The sequence below is a fragment of the Rhipicephalus microplus genome, chromosome 1, assembly GCF_043290135.1.
Source record: "Rhipicephalus microplus isolate Deutch F79 chromosome 1, USDA_Rmic, whole genome shotgun sequence".
NCBI classification, from domain to species: domain Eukaryota; kingdom Metazoa; phylum Arthropoda; class Arachnida; order Ixodida; family Ixodidae; genus Rhipicephalus; species Rhipicephalus microplus.
In genome coordinates, this window is record NC_134700.1 from 56,005,952 (window position 1) to 56,026,426 (window position 20,475).

Consider the following 20,475-nt stretch of genomic DNA (forward strand, 5'->3'; position numbering starts at 1 on the left):
ATACCAAGCAACGCACTATATAGTCTTGTCTGCCTGGGCGAAAAAAAATCTTACATGACAATGTGACAAAGAGCTGTCGGTGGACACTTTTAACAATGGCATAATTCCCACCTAAAAGCTTATTCTTATGCTCAATCAATAGCTTTACTCTCTTTATATAATTATAAATGACAATGCTTGTTCACAATACTCAGTCCTCTGACCCATTACCTAAATAGCGACAGCCACAACAGCCCTCTGGAGGTCATGAACATTAGACCCTATATAAAACTGCATTTCCAAATTAACCCGGAAAAAAATCCTATAAACAGACTAGTAAAATTTTTGGCAATTCACATTTATCCGCTAGTCTCTGCTTTACAAGGGCATTCCGACTGTTCAAAGGCCGTTTTCAAAGCTGAACGGGCTTTAACATTTTATTACAAACAAACTTAGGTGTTTCGCATTGAAGTACTTGTGCTTGTGTGTATGTAGTCAAACCTTTTAGACATATAAAATACACTTAGTGGGTTCGCATAATATCGTAGTCAGATACCATTGGCTACCAGATGTGACAATATCAAGTTGCGAGAGCATGAATTTTCTTTCAAGAACTTTTGGAGGCGTATTTCATCAATGTCAAGTGAGGCGTATCAGTCAAATCTCTCACACTACGTAGATCTGAAGCACAATTTTTCGATGTCTTGCTTTCATGACGTCTTAACGTGGGATTGTCCGCCCATGTCTTGCACAACTGACTGTGCACATGTTTGCCTGCATATAAAAAGAAGCTTTTTTTTCAAATGAAGTTACTTGCAAGTTGATGCCCTAACCTGTCCCCTGCTTTCTTTAGTCTATGTGAGCCTAACAACACGTTCCAGTAAGATACAATTTTTCTTATTTCTTGCGATGACGTAGCAGTTATGGACACTATCGTTGGCAGCAGCCTCTAACTACGGCACCTAAATTGGCTTTTGTGGCGACTTCAACACAGCTTTCACTAATACGGGCCTCAACCAGACTCATGGCCCAGAGCATAGAGTGACTGCTTAACAATGGCTAGGTAGATAGCGGGTGGAAGCAATGAATAACAGCCACGTTGCTCAGGCCAACTCCATTGCTTGATCTTACCCCCTGTAAGAGTTCCTCATGCTTGAATGATGATGACAGAGTGATTGATGCTCCCTAGACATTTTTTCTGGTTTAATTTCTGTTTTTCTAATTTCAAGCGAAAGCGGTTATGGACACAAGCAGCAGCGGCGGACAACTACCCCACTACCACTGCCATTGTGATCTGATAAAGCTTTCGCTGTAAAAAATGAACTCCAAGAACACGGAGCCCTACATATATTGCACTTATTGGTGCCTTTGAACTAATGTCTAATGATTTAGTCTAAGCAACTGAACTTGTGGCATCGCTAAATTAGAAGAAAATATTGTCAACACCAGCCTTTTTCGGTTTCACATACACTGCACCACCCCACACAAAACGCTCACAATAAATATGTCCTCACTTTGCAGAACCATGACAAAGTGACTTGACACTAGTTGCAATCTGAGTCCAACTACTAGAGCAGTGTTTATGCAGGTATTATTTATCCTAATCAAGGTTTGCCATACCAGGAAACACTTGCTTAAAAGGTGTCATTACAGAAAGGCCCAGAAATTGCATGGAACTACTAAACCCTGCCCGATAAGGTGCATCACAGCTGAAACACGCGCAGGTGAAATTGAGAATGCCCAAAATTCCAAACCAAGTGATTTCCCGCTTTATTAGTGTGCACAGTCTTTGGCGAACTTAGCTGACAATGCTTGCCATTCAGGCCCCTGTAAAGGAAGTCTGCATGAGATGTATTATGCTATTTAGGCATGGCATTGCACCAAAAACATTTCAAGAGCATTGAACTGTACAAGCTTGCTTAACTGCTTACGATGCAGAAGCACTACTGAGAATGAAGACTTCGGATGAAGACAGCAACTGTTCATAAAAACAGTTATGCGTCCCACCTTTCTAAGTACATCATGAAACTCCTACACATCTCTGCTACGAGAGTGGCACCAAAAGTAAGGTTTTCAACGATCTGCAGACTCGAAGAAAGGTGCTAGGTTAAATCTGACAACATAGCAACTCGCCCACTCGTCTGCCATTCACTACGTCCCTTGGTAGTTATCATAGATGAAAGTGCCGATTGATAAGTAGTAATCTGTTTTCTCCACACAAGATAGCTACCACTTGAGACATATGGGCATCTGACTGAGGTTTATGGTGAAAAGTGGATGTCTGTTCAGCACGTCCGCAAATGGTGCAGGAAGACAACAAGAAATTGTTGGACTTAATCGTCACAGGAGATGAAACATGGGTTACACCTCCGAAGCAAAACAACAATCTCGTCAGTGGCATCACTCTGGTTCACCGCCTACGCCGATCACGAACGGGGTTGAAGTCAGGGCAGCGGACACACACTTCCTCAACGAGTTGGCGGGAGACTTCTTCGACTTAGGAATACAAAAGCAGGATTTGATTGATTGATATGTGGGGTTTAACGTCCCGAAACCACCATATGATTATGAGAGACGCCGTGGTGGAGGGCTCCGGAATTTCGACCACCTGGGGTTCTTTAACGTGCACCCTACAAAAGCAGAAGCACCGTCTTCAAAAGCATGCCAGAAAAATGAAAACTATCTTGAAAAAAAGACAAATGTGTAAGCTTTTCAATTATATGTAATTAATAACAGTTGACAGAAATATGAGAGCCTTACTTTTGGTACAACCCTTGTAGAAGAGCACTAAGTTGGGCTAGTCCGGTAACGTTCATTCTTCAAAGGTTTAACTGTGTTAGTACAAACGAGAAAGTAAAGGGTTCTGTTCTTTACTCTCTCTGGATATTTGTTAGTAGTAGTGCAGTCAAACCTTTCAAGAATAGGACTGGTAATTTAATAAAAAGCTTGAAGAAGAGAGAAGAAAAAGAACCTGAATGTTAGTGGGACTGAGCCGGGTGTGCGACTCGCGTCACGTTTCGCAGGACTAAAATAAAGTTATTTTCCTTCCTTTCAATTTTTAATGGGAGAAATGATCTAAACTAAGCATTGGATGTTGAAGGCACTCATATGATCATTCAAGTGAAATTTTATGCCTGAAGTGTTGCCTTCTCAAGTACTGTATGACTGGTTTTGAAATATTCAAGAAACAGTACATTTCACTGTGTTGTATGGGGTACACCAGCTTTTTTGTGTTACATCATAGATTTGTCGTACTTCTCCTTGCAATACTGAAGATATTCTACAGTGAGCTTTCCTTGGGAGCAGCCGTTGCTTTCATGACAGCCAAAGCCTCTCGTCATCCGATACTGCACTGGTTTTTATTGGGTAATGCAGAAACCTACCCAATCCAATTTTCTTTTCCCCATGTATGTTCATAGCCCGTTCAGAAAAAAGTTTGGAAATAATGTCCCTAAAAAGCTCCGGAAACCAATTTTAAAGAAAACATAAGAAACCAAGTCAGGGTTCGAACAGGTTTCCAAAGCGAGAATGCAAGGATATTTAAGGACTTTCGAGGGCCTGATGCAAGTTTTTTAAGGACTCAAAGCGGCATGCTAAGTTAGAATTTTTTACTCTAAAATTTTCAGAAATGACCAACTTTATAGCACTTTTTATAGCAACTTTATAGATTATTGGACCATGTTAGAATAATGGCACTTTTATGTTGCTCAACAAAAGTGACTTAAAAGTGACTGGAAGTGACTTAAAATTGCTCATCAACCAAGAAGTTACTGTGACAGTGTTAACTTACACTCATCCTGTGGATACATGTGCGTTCTTTTCTAGCATCTTTCTTGGTGCTTAGGCAGCACACTTCCAGAGTCAAGCTGCGACACTTGTTCAGCAGCACTCGTCTTGTGCGTCCTTTATGCTTGAGCATTGTGTTGCATGTATGGAGTTTCTTGCCCTCATCGTGCGACATTCCGATTTTTTGCTTATGGCAATCACCGCTTCACGCTCACCACAAAACATAGTTTTGTGTGCCTTGCCGCAGTACTGCTTCAAAAAGGGGGAGTTTTACAGGTTGACACACTGATCTACCCCATTTAAAAGGTCGCAATGAGTGCACCGCTCACGAAATTCGAAGATTTTCGAGGATGTTAAAAAATTCCAGGACTTTCAACGTCTTTGAAAATGCATTTTTCAAATTCAAGGTTTTTTCAAGGACCTCTGCACACCCTGTGAATTGTTATGTGCTTGTGAGAGGCGCCAATGTACGTAGAAAATCGATCGTTGGAAAAACTCTCTCTACATCACACAGAATGACGCAACCATTTAGATAGGCCAATGGCACATGTCACTTCCACCATTCACAAATGTTAAGTCAAATATCCTGGTTAGTCTTATAATCACACTCTTAGCATGAGATAGCGTTCCAGAAGAGGTGAGCGAGGCAACTCGATGTGGGGCAACTAACAGAATGCAAACGGATCGAGGCAAGTCAGCTGTTCTAACGCAGCTGCCAGGACTAACTCGTCAATCGCTTCTGGATTGCATATTTGGCGAGCTGCACAACGTCGGGCACACAGTTGCCTGGTGGCAGGCAGAAGAGCAGTACTGTCGATCCGCCGGGGGGCCCCCAAGATGGCATAACGGGCGAAATTTGCTGCTGCTGCAATGGCGATTTGTCTGGTGTCACCCCAGTACCGCAAGGTTCTTGTAGTCCACGTTAGTGAGCCTCAGAAAAAAAAAAAAAAAAAGGCGTGCAAGGTGCATGAACGTAAACTTGCCACTATGAACGTGAAGTTCGTTCTAACCATTCGGCATCCTTCGCCTACACTGCAAAGTCATGTGGAGCCCGAGACTATGTGCCTGCCAAAGCCACACGAGCAGATGGGCCGACATCCTCCGCAGCTCTCAACTTTCCTCTAGGGCAAAATGAAATCTCGTTGGGAAATGGCCACTACTCTTTTTTACCCGCAATTCAGACTGGAATAAAATTTACTTGGGACCACCGATAACGCCAGGCAGCCTGTTCCATGTGTTCAAAGCCACAAAGGACGTCTTGATAGACGCGCGAGACGAGGAAATGTGGTAACGGAAGGGTTGGTCAGCCGCACTACAGTTCGCGAATGCTTCGCATCCTAAATACCAAGACACATGCAGCCGCACCGGCGACGAGGCACGCTTCCCAATGCGCGTTTTTCCTCCAGCCTTTGAGAGAGCATCTAGCGCCGACAAAGTACCGTGAGTTTCTCACGGCAGTGTGACAAGGAAAGGCGAGCGCTTTCTTTTCTCTCTCGTAATCACCGTGGAAAAATTAGCAGGAAACCGACTACGCCGTCATCGTCAGACGTGGACGGAAAAAAAAAAGGCGACCTTTGCCATATCGCTCGCGCATAATTATTTACTGCGCTGAGAGGCTGAAAGCACCCGGAATACGGGCATGCATCGCCAGTAGCAGATCCTCAAGGTGCCGAGAATTTATCACTTATGCAGCCTCACAGCCAGTTTACCGCAGGAGAGAACAGTGTGTGCGCCCATGACGCGTTGAAAAGCACGATCTCGAAGCGCGTGACGCGGGCCGACCGGAATCGCGAGTGCCGCGTAAAACTACAGAATGCGCCGGTATTAGCAACAACGCGAGCAAGTGGCCAAGCTCTGGTCGACCGGTTCGGACAGCTATGAGGAAAACGCCTGCCCGCTTCCTCAAGTGAGTAAAAAAAAATATATATATATATAGGCCGCTGCATTTTCCGTCTAGATTCTACGAGCGGGCGGTGAGAAACATGCGTGGAACGACCCCGAGAATCCGCCGCCGCTCGTGCACGGGGCAGTTGGCGCTCGAAACGGAAAGACGTTGTTCGAGGCCCAGAAACAGGGCAAACGCGATGCACAGGCCACACCGGCGGTGTGCAAGACTTACCTGGCTGCGTCGGTCGAGGTAGCCCAAAAAGTAGTAGCGTACCACACAACACACACCACGCACCAGTTTCAACACAAGTGGCCGTATCGTGCGGACGACTCGCACCACTCGCACCACACACGATGCGTCTGCCGCGGACTTCCAGACCGACCAATGGGCGCCCGGCAACGAACAGACGACAGCACCTCATGTCATTCGCCGGCCAATCGTCAGCCGGCTCACAATCGCAGTGACTTTATCTAAATGAAGTCAATTTTGTCACACAATTACTGTTTAAAAACCACTTATACTGGCACGGGGGATATTCTTTTGCAATAATTTTTACTGAAATAACATTGCTGTGTACTAAGCTTAAAAAAAAAGTTTGTAGGCTTGTAGCGTCCTCTAGTTTTAAAACACGAAGCGTGTTATTTAAGTACGGCCTTTGAGAGTTGAAGACCAGAAAAAAAGTGGGAAGTGTTTCGGTTCCCCCGGTGGCACGAACCTTTTCGAGGCAAAAGCGTTCGGTTCACCCAATAGCCGCTTAAAACCGGCTTGACTTGGCTTAAAGTGTGTGAATAGGTGGCGTTAGAATCGGTGTGTAGGAAAACATTTTTCAGACGAATTGGGCGTTCTTTATTCTGTGGTTCAGGTAGAGTTCCTCACTAGCTTGTGTCGCCTGAAGGCAGACAGAAATTAGGTGCCTTTTTCCTCTTCATTCTCACCACTACCACCACCACACACAGTCTGTGGCGGGTTCATCGTATTCTAGTCGTGATGTTTTTTTCTCCGATGTTGGTGTTGGATTGGACTGTAATCTGTTTGAAATGGCGAGAAGCGCCTCTGCCCGTGGGGTCGTGGTCGCTTTCTGTTGTTAAAAAGTTATTCATACGCAAGTCGCTGCCGCTTTTCTTAATTCCTGTGATGTCGCCGTGTTCAGGAGCTTCTTATCCGTGCTTGTCGAGTAGTTAACGTCATTCGCCCGAAGCACAGAATTAACACCTACTAGCCCGAAGTGTTTGCCACCAAATCTACAAGCAATGACAACGAGCATAAAATAAAGGCCTTTGGAACGCGATTTGTGAATGTTGGTCTGATGCATGTACTACGCGGATATATTGCCACGTTCCATTTCCCAAGCTTTTGTTATCGTCCCAAAACACCACACGATTCTCAGCGCAAACCGCGCCTGCAGTTTTCGAGAGGGTTCCGGACTGTAGTAGATCATTTCGATAAGATCACGCCCACTGTGCGAATGGTACAGATTGTTCTGGAACGTACGCCGCCGCCAGCGGTAGCGCTAGAACATTCGACGGCGGGAGTATAAATGCCGACGCGTTTCGCCGCTTGTCAGTTGTTGATCGAAGGCCGACGCTCCGTTCGCCGCTATCAGTCCGAGACTGCTATCTGTGCGAGACTGCTGCTGTAATTGGACTTTCCGTTTACCGGGCACAGGTTCGCCCAAATAAACAGTTAAATCCCAACACGAAGTCTCCTGTCTTCGGCCACGTCACGACCCCGTGACATCTGGTGGAGGTGCTGGGTACACGGCTTGACGGGGGCGTGCGGTACATGAACGAAGCAGCACTTCCACCAGATGTATCATAACATCGCATCATAACCGAAGAAAATGCCAGACCACTCCGTCAGAGTCCGTACAGGGTTTCGACGCGAGAACGTGAGGCCATGAAGAGACAAGTTGATGAAATGCTGCGGGATGACATTATCCAGCCGTCCAAGAGCCCATGGGCATCCCCCGTGGTGTTAGTGAAGAAAAAGGATGGGACCCTACGTTTCTGCGTCGATTATCGCCGCCTGAACAAAATCACAAGAAAGGACGTGTATCCTCTCCCACGAATAGACGACGCACTTGATCGGCTCCATAACGCCAAGTACTTTTCGTCAATGGACCTTAAGACTGGCTATTGGCAAATCGAAGTCGACGAAAAAGACCGAGAGAAGACGGCGTTTATAACACCGGACGACCTCTTCGAGTTTAAGGTGATGCCCTTCGGCCTTTGCTCAGCGCCTGCAACTTTTCAACGCGTTATGGATACAGTACTGGCAGGATTGAAGTGGCAGACTTGCCTTGTGTACTTGGACGACGTCGTCGTGTTTTCCTCGAGTTTCGACGAGCATCTTCGGCGCCTTGAAGCTGTACTTCAAGCCATCAAGACTTCCGGACTCACACTGAAGCTAGAAAAGTGCAGATTTGCGTATGAAGAGCTCTTGTTTCTGGGGCACGTTATCAGCAAGTCTGGAGTTCGTCCTGATCCACGGAAAACAGCCGCCATCGCCGACTTCCCGCCGCCCACTGACAAGAAAGCCGTGCGCCGATTTCTGGGCCTGTGCGCCTATTATAGGCGGTTCGTGAAAAACTTCGCCCGCATCGCCGATCCTCTCACTAACCTTACCAAGGCTGACGTGGAGTTCAAGTGGGAAACGCCACAGGAACACGCTTTCCAGGAGCTTAAACATCGCCTCCAGACGCCTCTGTTACTTGCCCATTTCGACGAATTCGCCGAGACAGAAATACATACGGACGCAAGCAGCGTAGGTCTTGGCGCCGTTCTTGTGCAGAGGGCTGACGGACTTGAAAGGGTTATTAGTTACGCCAGCCGATCGCTATCCAAAGCAGAAGCAAATTATTCCACAACAGAAAAGGAGTGCCTCGCCATCATCTGGGCTACGTCGAAATTTCGCCCATACCTCTACGGCAGGCCCTTCAAAGTTGTGAGCGACCACCACGCCTTGTGTTGGCTAGCCACTTTGAAGGACCCTTCAGGTCGCCTCGCACGATGGAGCCTGAGACTTCAAGAATATGACATTACTGTCATTTACAAGTCCGGCAAAAAAACACTCCGACGCCGACTGTCTCTCTCGTGCGCCTGTAGACCAACCGCTACCCGACGACCCGGATGACGACTACTTCTTGGGAACGATCACTACCGACGACTTCGCTGAACGACAGCGGGCCGACCCGGAACTTAAGGCCCTAATAGAATACCTCGAAGGCAGGACCGTCGAAGTCCCGAAGGTATTCAAGCGCACACTTGCGTCGTTTTTTCTACGAAACGGTCTTCTACAAAAGAAACTTTTCACCACTTCGGGCTAAGTACCTCCTTGTGGTGCCTTCAGCTCTGCGACCAGAACTCCTGCAGGCCCTGCACGACGATCCGACGGCAGGGCACCTCGGTGTTTCTCGCACGCTCGCGAGGATACAAGAAAGGTACTACTGGCCGCGTTTTACCACCGACGTCACTCGTTATGTGAGGACATGCCGGGACTGTCAGCGACGCAAGACACCGCCGACAAGGCCAGCGGGACTTCTGCAGCCAATTGATCCACCTTGCCGACCTTTCCAGCAGATTGGTATGGACCCACTGGGGCCATTCCCGACGTCGGCTTTCGGAAGCAAGTGGATCGTGGTAGCTACCGACTACCTCACCCGCTACGCCGAGACAAAAGCCCTGCCAAAAGGCAGTGCATCCGAGGTAGCTAAGTTCTTCGTCGAAAATATCGTCCTACGTCACGGCGCCCCGGAGGTCCTTATCACCGACAGAGGAACGGCATTCACTGCCGACTTAACTCAAGCGATCTTGGCATACAGCTAAACAAACCACCGCCGGACGACAGCGTACCACCCACAGACCAACGGCCTCACCTTGCGGCTTAACAAGACGATCGCCGACATGCTATCAATGTACGTCGATGTCGAACACAAGACGTGGGACGCCATTCTTCCGTATGTGACCTTCGCATACAACACGGCGGTGCAGGAGACGACGCAGATATCTCCATACAAATTGGTCTACGGAAGGAGCCCGACAACGACGCTCGATGCCATGTTACCCAACGTCGCCGACGAAGAAAACCTCGATGCGAGTGAGTACCTTCATCGCGCCGAAGAAGCCCGACAACTTGCGCGGCTCCGTATCAAGAATCAACAGACGACCGACAGCCACCGTTACAACCTTCGACGACGCTTCGTGGAATACCAGCCCGGTGAACGTGTTTGGGTGTGGACGCCGATACGCCGACGTGGACTAAGTGAAAAGCTTCTGCGACGGTACTTCGGACCGTACAGGATGGTTCGACGTCTCGGCCCACTTGATTACGAGGTTGTCCCCGACGGCATCACGAACTCTCAACGACGCCGATCGCTACCTGAAGCCGTCCATGTCGCACGCCTAAAGCCGTTTCATGCGCGTTAACAAACTGAAACAGTGCTTTTTTTGTATAATTGTTGTATTGTAATTTATTCATTGTACTTTCTTGCATTATTATTGTACCTTCATCTTTAGTTAAAGCATCGAGACGATGCCTTTTTCAGAGGGGGGCAATGCCACGTTCCATTTCCCAAGCTTTTGTTATCGTCCCAAAACACCACACGATTCTCAGCGCAAACCACGCCTGCAGTTTTCGAGAGGGTTCCGGACTGTAGTAGATCATTTCGATAAGATCACGCCCACTGTGCGAATGGTACAGATTGTTCTGGAACGTACGCCGCCGCCAGCGGTAGCGCTAGAACATTCGACGGCGGGAGTATAAATGCCGACGCGCTTCGCCGCTTGTCAGTTGTTGATCGAAGGCCGACGCTCCGTTCGCCGCTATCAGTCCGAGACTGCTATCTGTGCGAGACTGCTGCTGTAATTGGACTTTCCGTTTACCGGGCACAGGTTCACCCAAATAAACAGTTAAATCCCAACACGAAGTCTCCTGTCTTCGGCCACGTCACGACCCCGTGACAATATGGTAGGTGCATGCGTGTTGCTTGAGGACCGATCAAACAGCTGGTGTCACTTGGGAGGAAGTATATACTGTGCCAACGCTTTCATTGAAGCTTGTTCTTGCGTAAGTGCGCGATATAGATACGGAATGCACAAGTTGGAATTAGAGAACGTTCTTGTCCGAGTGGCTTTATTAAGCAGTCGCAGATGATGGCAATTTGTTTGCTTAGCAGTGTGTGTTTAGATTGGGGTAACCAACAGTGAAGGTAGTTGTGTGTGGGTGAGGAAATTAGTTTTATTTGTTGCGGTGCCTTCCAAACAAGTCCGTTATTTCTTCTCTTCATTGCGTCGGTCTCTTGATGTGGCACTAAATTTTGCTATGTGCTCTTCGTGACACTTCCTTTCGCTCTAGAATGCTCCAGTAAAAGTTGACGCTAAAGTTCAGCTGAAGTGTTTAAAGCTCCTTGCAGCTAACCACAGCAACATTTCTTTGTCTATGTGATCAGATGGACGCTCGTTATTTGGCATGCCTTTTATAACGCAAAACGTTTCTTTTTTTTTTTATTTACTGAACAGTCCGGAAAAAATCGGGGACATTTGTCCCGACTGGGACAGCGCGGGCAAAGTCTTGGACAGTCCAGCGAAATTTGGGGCGGCTGGTAATACTAGTTTAGGCAAGTGTATAAAAATGAAAAAATGTAATAAAATAGAAATTTCATTGCTGGGAGCATTGTCGAGCTTCACTGCTAACACGTAAAGGTCTTTTTAAAAGTTAACATTGCCGCAATACAGCAATGTCATGGGGTGAAGTGCTTGCAGTGTATTGCAGTGAAGCATACATTATGCGCGCGTGTGTGTGTGTGAAATGGAAGCGTAGCACTGCTATCAGGCCTAATGCGATGCGCCGTGCTTTGTCTCATTACTGGTCATGCGACAGACGGAATCAGCACCAACTTCAACCTTTGTAAAGAGTCCATATGTTCCCCCCGTAATTATTTTTTTTAATTGTGGCAAGTGATTCACACTGCAGTAAACTTCTAGTATATCGCATGAATAATTTAAAATTGTTGCATGGCCCCCGATAAAGAAGTGAAAAATACCTGTGACAGACTCCTTGGTACTCCAGATTTTGTGCCATCAGATATGTGCTCTAAAATGAAAATGATCATTGTTATTGAACGATATACTCAGGCTAGGTATTGGAGATGATTGTGCATGTTTTGCAAATTTCCTTTTAAAAGCTCATGCTTCACTTTATCGGGTTTTGTTTATTTATTAAGAAAAATAGCTCCCCAAGAATGGTCTAAAATTAAACACACAGTTTGTCATGGGGCAAGTTGAGCTTAGCAAGAAAATGATTTATGAAAACCATTCTGTTGCATAACTAAGAGCAAGCTGGTTTCAGGAAACATGTTGACCTGAGATGATGGTACGTGTTCACGCATCTTACAAAGGCTGCTTGTTGTTATAATGTGGCTGCCATTGGACAAATGTCTGTCATCAGGTGTGGAGATACATCGCATCTCTGATGATCAAATTTTTAAAGAATAGGTTTTCAGGGGATGCTAAAAACTTTTTTGAAGGGGTGAGCATTAGAGAGCATTACTTTATAAAAGTCTCCAATTTCATTAGGTTAGCACTGATGCTTGCAGGTATGTTAAATAAGCATGGTCACTTGAGTAACACTCTGAGGTCAATAATTATAGGGTGAACAGCAAGGTATGTATGAAGAGACAGGATTATGAAAATTGCAGAAGTAGAAGTAATGAAGTTGTCGAGAAGACTTTGTTAACAGTACATTTACAGGCTTCACGCACAATTTGCTTTCCAGCAGGGTGAATTTACTTTTGCTGATGCTTCCGATGGCATCATTGCACTTCATAAGCACTGGTTTTATGCACTGCACATGACGATCTTGTTTTTTCAAGGTTCATGTACTTATTAAAAAGTATAGGATCAAGAAAGTTACATGCTGTCTTAAGGCATAATCAGGCTCACCGTAGAAGTAATTGGTGACATTTTAGTGAGTTGTATGTGGGAGGTCTGTGTACATAACATCATAGTAATCTTGCAATGCTGTAGCTTTATTTGTGTAACGAGTGAAGCTCCTTTTCCTGTTAAAATTTCTGCCAAGCAAACAAGTTCCAACAGTAGGATTTGCCCTTGGGTAAAGCAGGTGGTAAGAGAGAGCTTATTCAGAAGCCCTTCAAGAGTACCCACTGAAGGAATTAGTACCTATAGGGCAAAAATTCCAGTGCACCAAGAAGGGCAAGGGAGGACGGTGCAGGTTAACATTTCAGGAGGGCATCTTCTGGACATCATCCTTCTCTAGCCACAAGCTTGTAAGGCCAATGTTTAGCAGACTCCTACTAACATAAACTAGGTATAAATGTTGCTTCTCTATTGCAAGATGCCACACCATATACCTTTTGAGAGTCTCCTCACCACAAGCCCTTACATTAGCCTAAAAATATTTTTTTACGGTGCCCTTTTTTTGTCCTAAACAGTTGTCTGAAGCAACAATATGCACATTGTGACAGTCTAGCTGGTGACCACAGAGATGGCTCCCGCCATCACAATGTATACTCCACTCAAAATGTAAGACACTGCAAAATCATAGTCCGGTGTACGTGCATACGACCTTGAACATGCAAGCAGTGACCACTTCTCTTGTGTTCTCTGCACTGGCGCATGCTTGTTGCACACCTGTTCCAGATTGTGACAGTGAAATTAGTTCTGGCAATGCTGTCTCAGAGGTAAGACTGTGTACACCCTTAGGAACACCATGGTGGAGCGAGCAGAGATTCATATCAAATGTAGTAATAAACTGGCAACACCATGGTGATATAAGCACACTTGCATTAATTTACTACATTTTTATTGAGGCAGACATCACACAGCTAAGCCTAGTTGTGATCTCTTTTCATTATTGTCTACATAGTTTTCCCGTTGGTCACAGCACAGGAAGAAAAATTTCTCTGTGGGAGCACCATATTTTAAGCTTGCATGACTCCAATGAAGCACTGTGCGAACAGATATATTGAAAATGTCAATACTTCGGGTCCTATAAATGGTGAACTGGTTGTCACATTCAGCCGGTGATCCTGCAGGAGCTTTAGCATATACTCTAAGGTCATTTTGCATCAACAATGCCACATACAATAGTTTAATAATGGTTGTTAATGGGCAAGATGATGCATAGCTTCAGGGAGGTAATTAAGCTAAGGGGGAAAATTATAGATGCCTAAGCACCACTGGAAAAATGAAAAAGCACAGAAAAAGAGCATCGGTCGCAGCTGAACTACAGAAAATATTTACACTGCACCACACATTCGCATCATCTATAATTTTCCCTAATAATGTTATACCAACCTGCCTAGCAGCAAGTACTTCTAAGGTAATAAAGTGCAGAATGACACTTGCATAAGACAGGAAACACAGGACACGAGTTAACTGCCTTCTATCTTTGTTTGTGGCTTTAGTAGAAAATATATAAAGAAACAGACACATGTGCAGAGTGACAGTGTGCAATGTCACAGTCATCAAAAACATCACTTAACATTGCCTGCTTGAGAAATTTTCCTGGTTTTCAAAGTTTCAACAAATGTGTCACAATTAAATACACCACTTCTTTTCCAGCTTGAACTGCTTCCAACAGTTCACATCTATCAGGACTGCTGCCTGTAATCTTTGTCTGGTATTTAATCTGAACTGACATGCCCTAATACTTACACACAATCAGCCATATTTGTCTATCTACCCTTAACAGCCTGTAAGTCCACGTGTAACAACACACGCTCCACCCTTCCAGTGGTCATAGTCCATACGGGTCATTATATCATTGAGTTAGCTGCCTAACTATACTTTCATTCATTCACTTCATATTTCTTGAAAATAGAGATATGTGAACCCTACAACTGCTTTGCAAAAAACAAATGAAGTACCACACTTGCTATGATGGCTTAATTAAAAAAATTATTTCACGATGATGGCCCAGAAGTTTTCTCTAGAAAACATGTAAAGCCCATATGGAGAAGTATGTGTCCCAGGGAAATTCTGCAACTGCCAAATTCGAAGGGTGTGCAAAATATTCTACGATTTCACATACCAAGTTGAATACTGTTCTATTTGATTCAGTTGCCATTATTTGTAGAACTAAACATTTTTTACTAGTTTAATAAAATTTTAAATGTTAAGTGCACTGAAATAAAGAGAAAATGTGTAAAAGTATCATAAGTTTCATCCCTGGCAGGTTATACGCATTAAACATGACAGCTTATCTAGTGCAGCTGGCTGCTTCGCTCTAGGAAAGTGATTTTGCTACCTGTACAATTGTCACTTACCCTTTCTTAACACTTCTGTAGATTTTAAGGGCTTGATGTTTTCGCCAGATACTCGATTCCTAGTTTTAAGATTTCTAGGAGTCCTTATCATAGCTGCAAAGGGAGATACAGCTAGTATTTGATGTACTTGTTTTTATATTGCAATGGAAATAATACATCAACTGGGAAATAGCAATGAAACATTTTGTGTTAAATTTTATTTCAAATTCGTTTTGCTGCACAACTTGTGTACCAAACAGTGGCCGACAACCATTGGGTGTATTTGCACCATGCTCTGCCATGACGAAGCACATGCATAAAACTTGAGAAACACGAGCTCATGCATGCAGGTGCAATTATTATGTAGTCATCCCTTGAAACATCCTTGGTAATTTTAAATACTTGGTTGGGCAGATGTCTGTTAAATTATTCTCGAATGTCCAGGCTGACTACAAAATGAGCAATGCTAATAATGTTCTTGGCTGGTGCCACAAATTTTTTACCACTCCTTCTTTAAAAATATTTCCTAATGCTGTTGTTGTACAACCAAACAAGAATATGTACATGCTCTTTAGCATACTGTTATTCACAAACTAAATGCCAGTTCATTAAAACTCAAGATAGTTAAACATTCATATTCCATAATTACAATCAAACTGCAGGTTAGTTACCACAACAACCAATCGTGCGCTGATGTCATTATGTTTTCATTATGAATTTAGTAATTTGCATGCTTGCTTCTTTTTCACAGAGTATGCATATTATTATACAAGACACCACAACTAACTCATTTATCAACTTCAGTATTTTATCACTTTCAATCAACCATCATATTGCAAAGTCTTGAGACAAGTCACTTTTAAGACCCACAAGTTTTCTTGTGCCCTTACAGTGCATCAAAGGCCCTGAAGTGTCAAACAGGCCAAAAGGCATTGGTAAGGCTTCTTCATAGGCATTGGACAAATCTGTTTACAAAATGTGTTAAAGGCACATGCGTGCACATGATTTGGTTTGATTGTACGTTAACATTAAGAAAGGAAGAAGTGGTGCGACATTTCTGGCACAAGCGAAGCATGTGGTTAGCATTGCTAACTTTCACTTCACTTTATTATTTTAAAGACCCCGGTGAGGGGGTATGACATAAGGGGTAGGTTAACAAATGGAGGTAACAGAGAGTGATCTTCTGACAAACAATATGCATTTATGTTTTGCGCAAACGTTGATGAACACGTGATGGCTGCAATGTCACGGGGAAGGCCATTCCAGTTCACTGCTGTGCGAAGAAAAAATGAGGCAGCAAAAGTAGTAGTGCGAGCGCGTGCGCATGCGATTGAATAAGGATGGGTTTTGCGGTGAGATATGCGCGTTGGTGGGATAATGTAAGGTGCTTGATTGAGGGAACTGTGAAAGAACTTGTGAAACAAACAGAAGCTGGCGATGCGGTGATGCATAGAAAGATTATCAATATCAATGTCATGTTTTAGGGATGATATGCTTATTTCGTATGAATATGAAGAGTGAATGAACCTAGTGGCACGATTTTGTACAGATTCTATTTCGTTTATTAGGTATATCTGGTGCGGGCTCCAGATGGGCGCTGCATATTCTAGTTTAGGTCTGATGAGCGATTTGTAAGCCAGAAGTTTTATGTCTAGTGGTGCGTGACGCAAATTACGCTTTAGGAAACCGAGGGGTCTGTTCGCGGATGAAATGATGTTGTTTATGTGAGTGTTCCAGGAAAGGTCAGATGTTACGGTGACGCCTAGGTATTTATGACTGAACTTGTTCGATAGCGGAATTAGAGATTAGGTATGAGAATGATAAAGGATTACGCTGGCGTTGAAATGAGGCGAGTTTGCATTTAGTAGGGTTAAGCTTCATTAACTAAAGATCACACCACTGTTGCACGAGATCCAGATCCTGTTGGAGTGTAGTTTGATCAGAAATGTTAGTAACTGTGCGATAGATGACACAGTCATTGGTAAATAAACGGATATGGGAAGATACATGAACAGGAAGATCATTACTATATATTAGGAACAAGAGGGGTGCGAGTACAAATCCTTGGGGGACGCCGGATGTTACTGGGAGGGAGCTAGAATGGGTATTTTTAATGGAGACGAACTGAGAGCAGTTAGTAAGAAATTGTGTGGTCCATGCAAGAATGTCGGGGTGCAGGTTCAGCTGGCAAGTTTTAACAGTAGGCGTTTGTGCGGTACCTTATCAAAGGCTTTTGCGAAGTCGAGAAAGATTGAATCGGTCTGAAAGTGATCGTCGAGAGAAAAGTGTATATCATGAATAAATATAGCAAGTTGGGATTCACAGGATAATGATTTATAAAATTCGTGCTGGGAAGAATGAAAAAAATTGTTGGTGTCAAGAAAGTTCATGATGTGTGAATATATGATATGTTCCATGATTTTGCAGGGGACGCTTGTTAGAGAGATGGGTCAATAATTTAGGGGGGACTGTCTGTTACCTGATTTGTGGACTGGAATGACCTTTCCCTCCTTCCAGTCGTCTGGTAAAATTCTTGTTTCGAGTGACAATGAGAACATCATCGAAAAGTACACTGCAATAATTTCCTTAGTATTTTTTAACAATTTAGAGTTAATATTGTCTACGCCAGCTGATGATGAAAGTTTTAATTTGTCAATGAGTGATGAAATGCCACTAACTGATAACACAACCGGGGCCATCGCTGGTAATGTCGTAGTAGGTGGCGTAAGAAACGGTACGTTGGCTTCTTTAGTGAACACTGATGAGAACGCGGTGTTAAAGATATAGGCACAAACAGTGTCGCTTACGTCTTCATTTTTATCATTTGTAAGCGTGATGTCTCGTGTTAGTTGCAGGTTTATGATTTCCGAGAATTTTCTAGGGTGAGATTTCAGAATTTTAGATAAATCATTGTGATAGAATGTCTGTTTCGCTTTTCTAATTTCAGCATAATAAGCATCTTCCGCAGCATAGTACTTGCCCCATGCGCACGCATTACCATTAAACTTTGCAGCTCGGAAGAGGCGCTTTTTTTTATTTTCAAGTGTTTTCAAACTTGTGGAAAACCATGGTTTATTTTTATTGGCAGTAAAGCTCACTGTGGGGATGAATTTATTAGTCAAGTCAGTTATCTTGTCCTTAAGCATTAGCCAGCTGTGATTGAGAGAACAGGAACTGAGATTGAGTTCGAAGTATGGTAGGAAATCTCGTAATTCACGATTAATTAATTCATAATTACCCTTATCATACAAGTGAATCGTTTTGCGGAAAATGGAGCGTATTTTTGGGGTGAAGTTAAATATGGTATGGATGACTTTGTGATCGCTGATTTCACGTAACGTAAGTATGCAATAGATTTTAAGCTTTTGGGGCTATTTGTTAATACCAGGTCTAAAATGTTTGAGGATTCACTAGTGACGTGTGTTAGTTCGGTTACCTGTTGGATGAGGTTAAAGTTGAGGCAAACATCGACGAATTCTCTTGCTTCAGTATTTCCCGAGGTTGGTGAAACCTGATTGAGCCAATAATGGAGGGAAAGTTGAAATCCCCATAAAGCAGAACACATGCGTTAGGGTGTTTATTAGTTAGCTGGGATAAGATTTTGTTAAGTTTGCGGGGGAAGTCTGGGTCAGTTCGAGGGGGCCTATAGCATACGCCAAGTATTATTGCTTCGGGAGGGGCACGGCATATTACCCATAATGATTCTAGTTGTGAAGATGTGTTGATTAGAAAGCATGATAGTTCTTTTTTAGTGGCGATGAGTATGCCTCCGCCACGTGAATTTTTACGATCGTGACGAAAGAATATGGTATTTATCCCGCACTAACTTTATAGTTAGTGCGGGAGTTTCAGATTAATCCCAGCCTATTTTTTTAGCAATATATCTATAACATGTGGTACAAATAGTTTCTGTTAGTAATTTCACAAATGACAACACTATTATCAGCAAATCATGACGAAATTTAGATGACAACAAGGAAGGGGCATTGGCAGTTAAAATGAGAAATAAGCTGGGCTTAGCTGAGCACAAAGTGAGTTCAATTTCATGCGAAGCATTGAAAGTACTAAACTCTGTTCGGTAGTGCCAAGGTCCAGATGACTTAATTTTAAAGTAAATGTTTATGACTGACTTTGTCAAATGTGTTAGAAAATTCTAAAATAATTCAGTCTATGAATCACTCCATCAAGAGAATGGCACAATTTATGAGTAAATAAGTGGAGTCTAACATTGAAGCGCAGTTTTAAATCTATACTGCGTAGTGTTGTATGAAATGTAGGGTGATATAGAGGTACTTAGCTGCTGAATAAGCTTTGTTGGAATATAATAATAGTAGCGGTATTACAACATATGTGCAAGTTAAAATGAGGAAAAATAATAATAAATTTTTAAATTCCAGAAGAAAAAAAGAAAATAAAAAAAATTACAGCATATTCATGGAGTGATTGATGATGAGTGGGGTGAAGCGTCCATCTATGCATGCGTCTATGCGTTCAATCGCGTTCGAGAATGCAGATGACGCATGGGTAACACCGATGAGACGCGTGCCAAAGGAGCCGAGTGCAAGCGTCTTTAACGTGCCCACCACTCTGCTTCGTTCATGCCCCACCAACGATCCACTACGTATGGTGACTATAAAGGAGACTGAGAGATCCGCTCGTTCTATGCATATCCAGGCACAGCCCCCCATGCAGCCAATCTGAGAGTAGGGGTACAGCGCCATCTAGTTATCTTTACCCAACTGCAGTTTCTATGTAGTTCTTAAGAAAGCGCTGTCTATTATACTGTTCGGCAAATACTGCCTTCCTTTCTTTGTTTTCTCTCCTCTCGGTTATGCGTGATGCTTGTACCGTATCTAAGGACACAGTGAAAGATGAGGCATCAGTACCAAAAGGACTTATTTGGTTTGCATTCTTTTATGGTTTGGGGGAAGTATGAATATTTATAGCAACTTGATTTAAAAGTGTATTTATTATGTGTTTGTGAGTGCCTGTAAGGTGTTAACTTAAAATGACAGAAAAAAATTACTTTTGACGTGTCGATGTTTATGTCACTATGAATTAATTGAAACAAAATCTTTAGTTTTGCTATTTTTGCCCTACCTTGTAGTGTTAATAGACCAGCTTTCGTTTGCAACTCAGTAGGAGAATTCGTTAGATTGAATTTGTTATAAATATACCTCATTGCCTTCCTGTGCACCCCCTTTTAATCCTTGCAATTAGTTACTTTGTATGTGGAAACCCCACAATACTATTATAATCATGTTAGTAATATATATTATTATTATTATTATTATTATTATTATTATTATTATTATTATTATTATTATTATTATTATTATTATTATTATTATTATTATTATTATTATTATTATTATTATTATTGCATTGATAACATTGCACTTGATTTGCAGTTTACTCATTAAATCTGTATTTTACTGTTACACTGTTCAAGGCAGTATTTATAATGTCCTTACAAAGACCTACATATTTTAACTGCAGTTAATGGACTCAGATATATCAGCCAGTCTTGTGGCACACCCTACAGGACAAGAATATTTTC

The 20,475-nt window shown here is 43.3% G+C and overlaps 1 protein-coding gene across 4 annotated transcripts in view; it reads right to left on the bottom strand.

Moving 5' to 3' along the window:
• The window catches only part of ATPCL (ATP-citrate synthase), a 208,168-nt gene extending 202,127 nt beyond the window's left edge, over positions 1-6,041 (bottom strand). For 2 of the 4 annotated variants that reach the window (XM_037430045.2, XM_075870166.1), the window contains exon 1: positions 5,885-6,012. The gene's annotated coding sequence lies outside the window, so the exon portion shown is untranslated. Of the gene's footprint in view, positions 1-5,884 lie in introns of all 4 variants that reach the window. The other 2 variants (XM_037430039.2, XM_037430041.2) reach the window with 2 other exon arrangements.
• Positions 6,042-20,475: the final 14,434 nt, after the last annotated feature.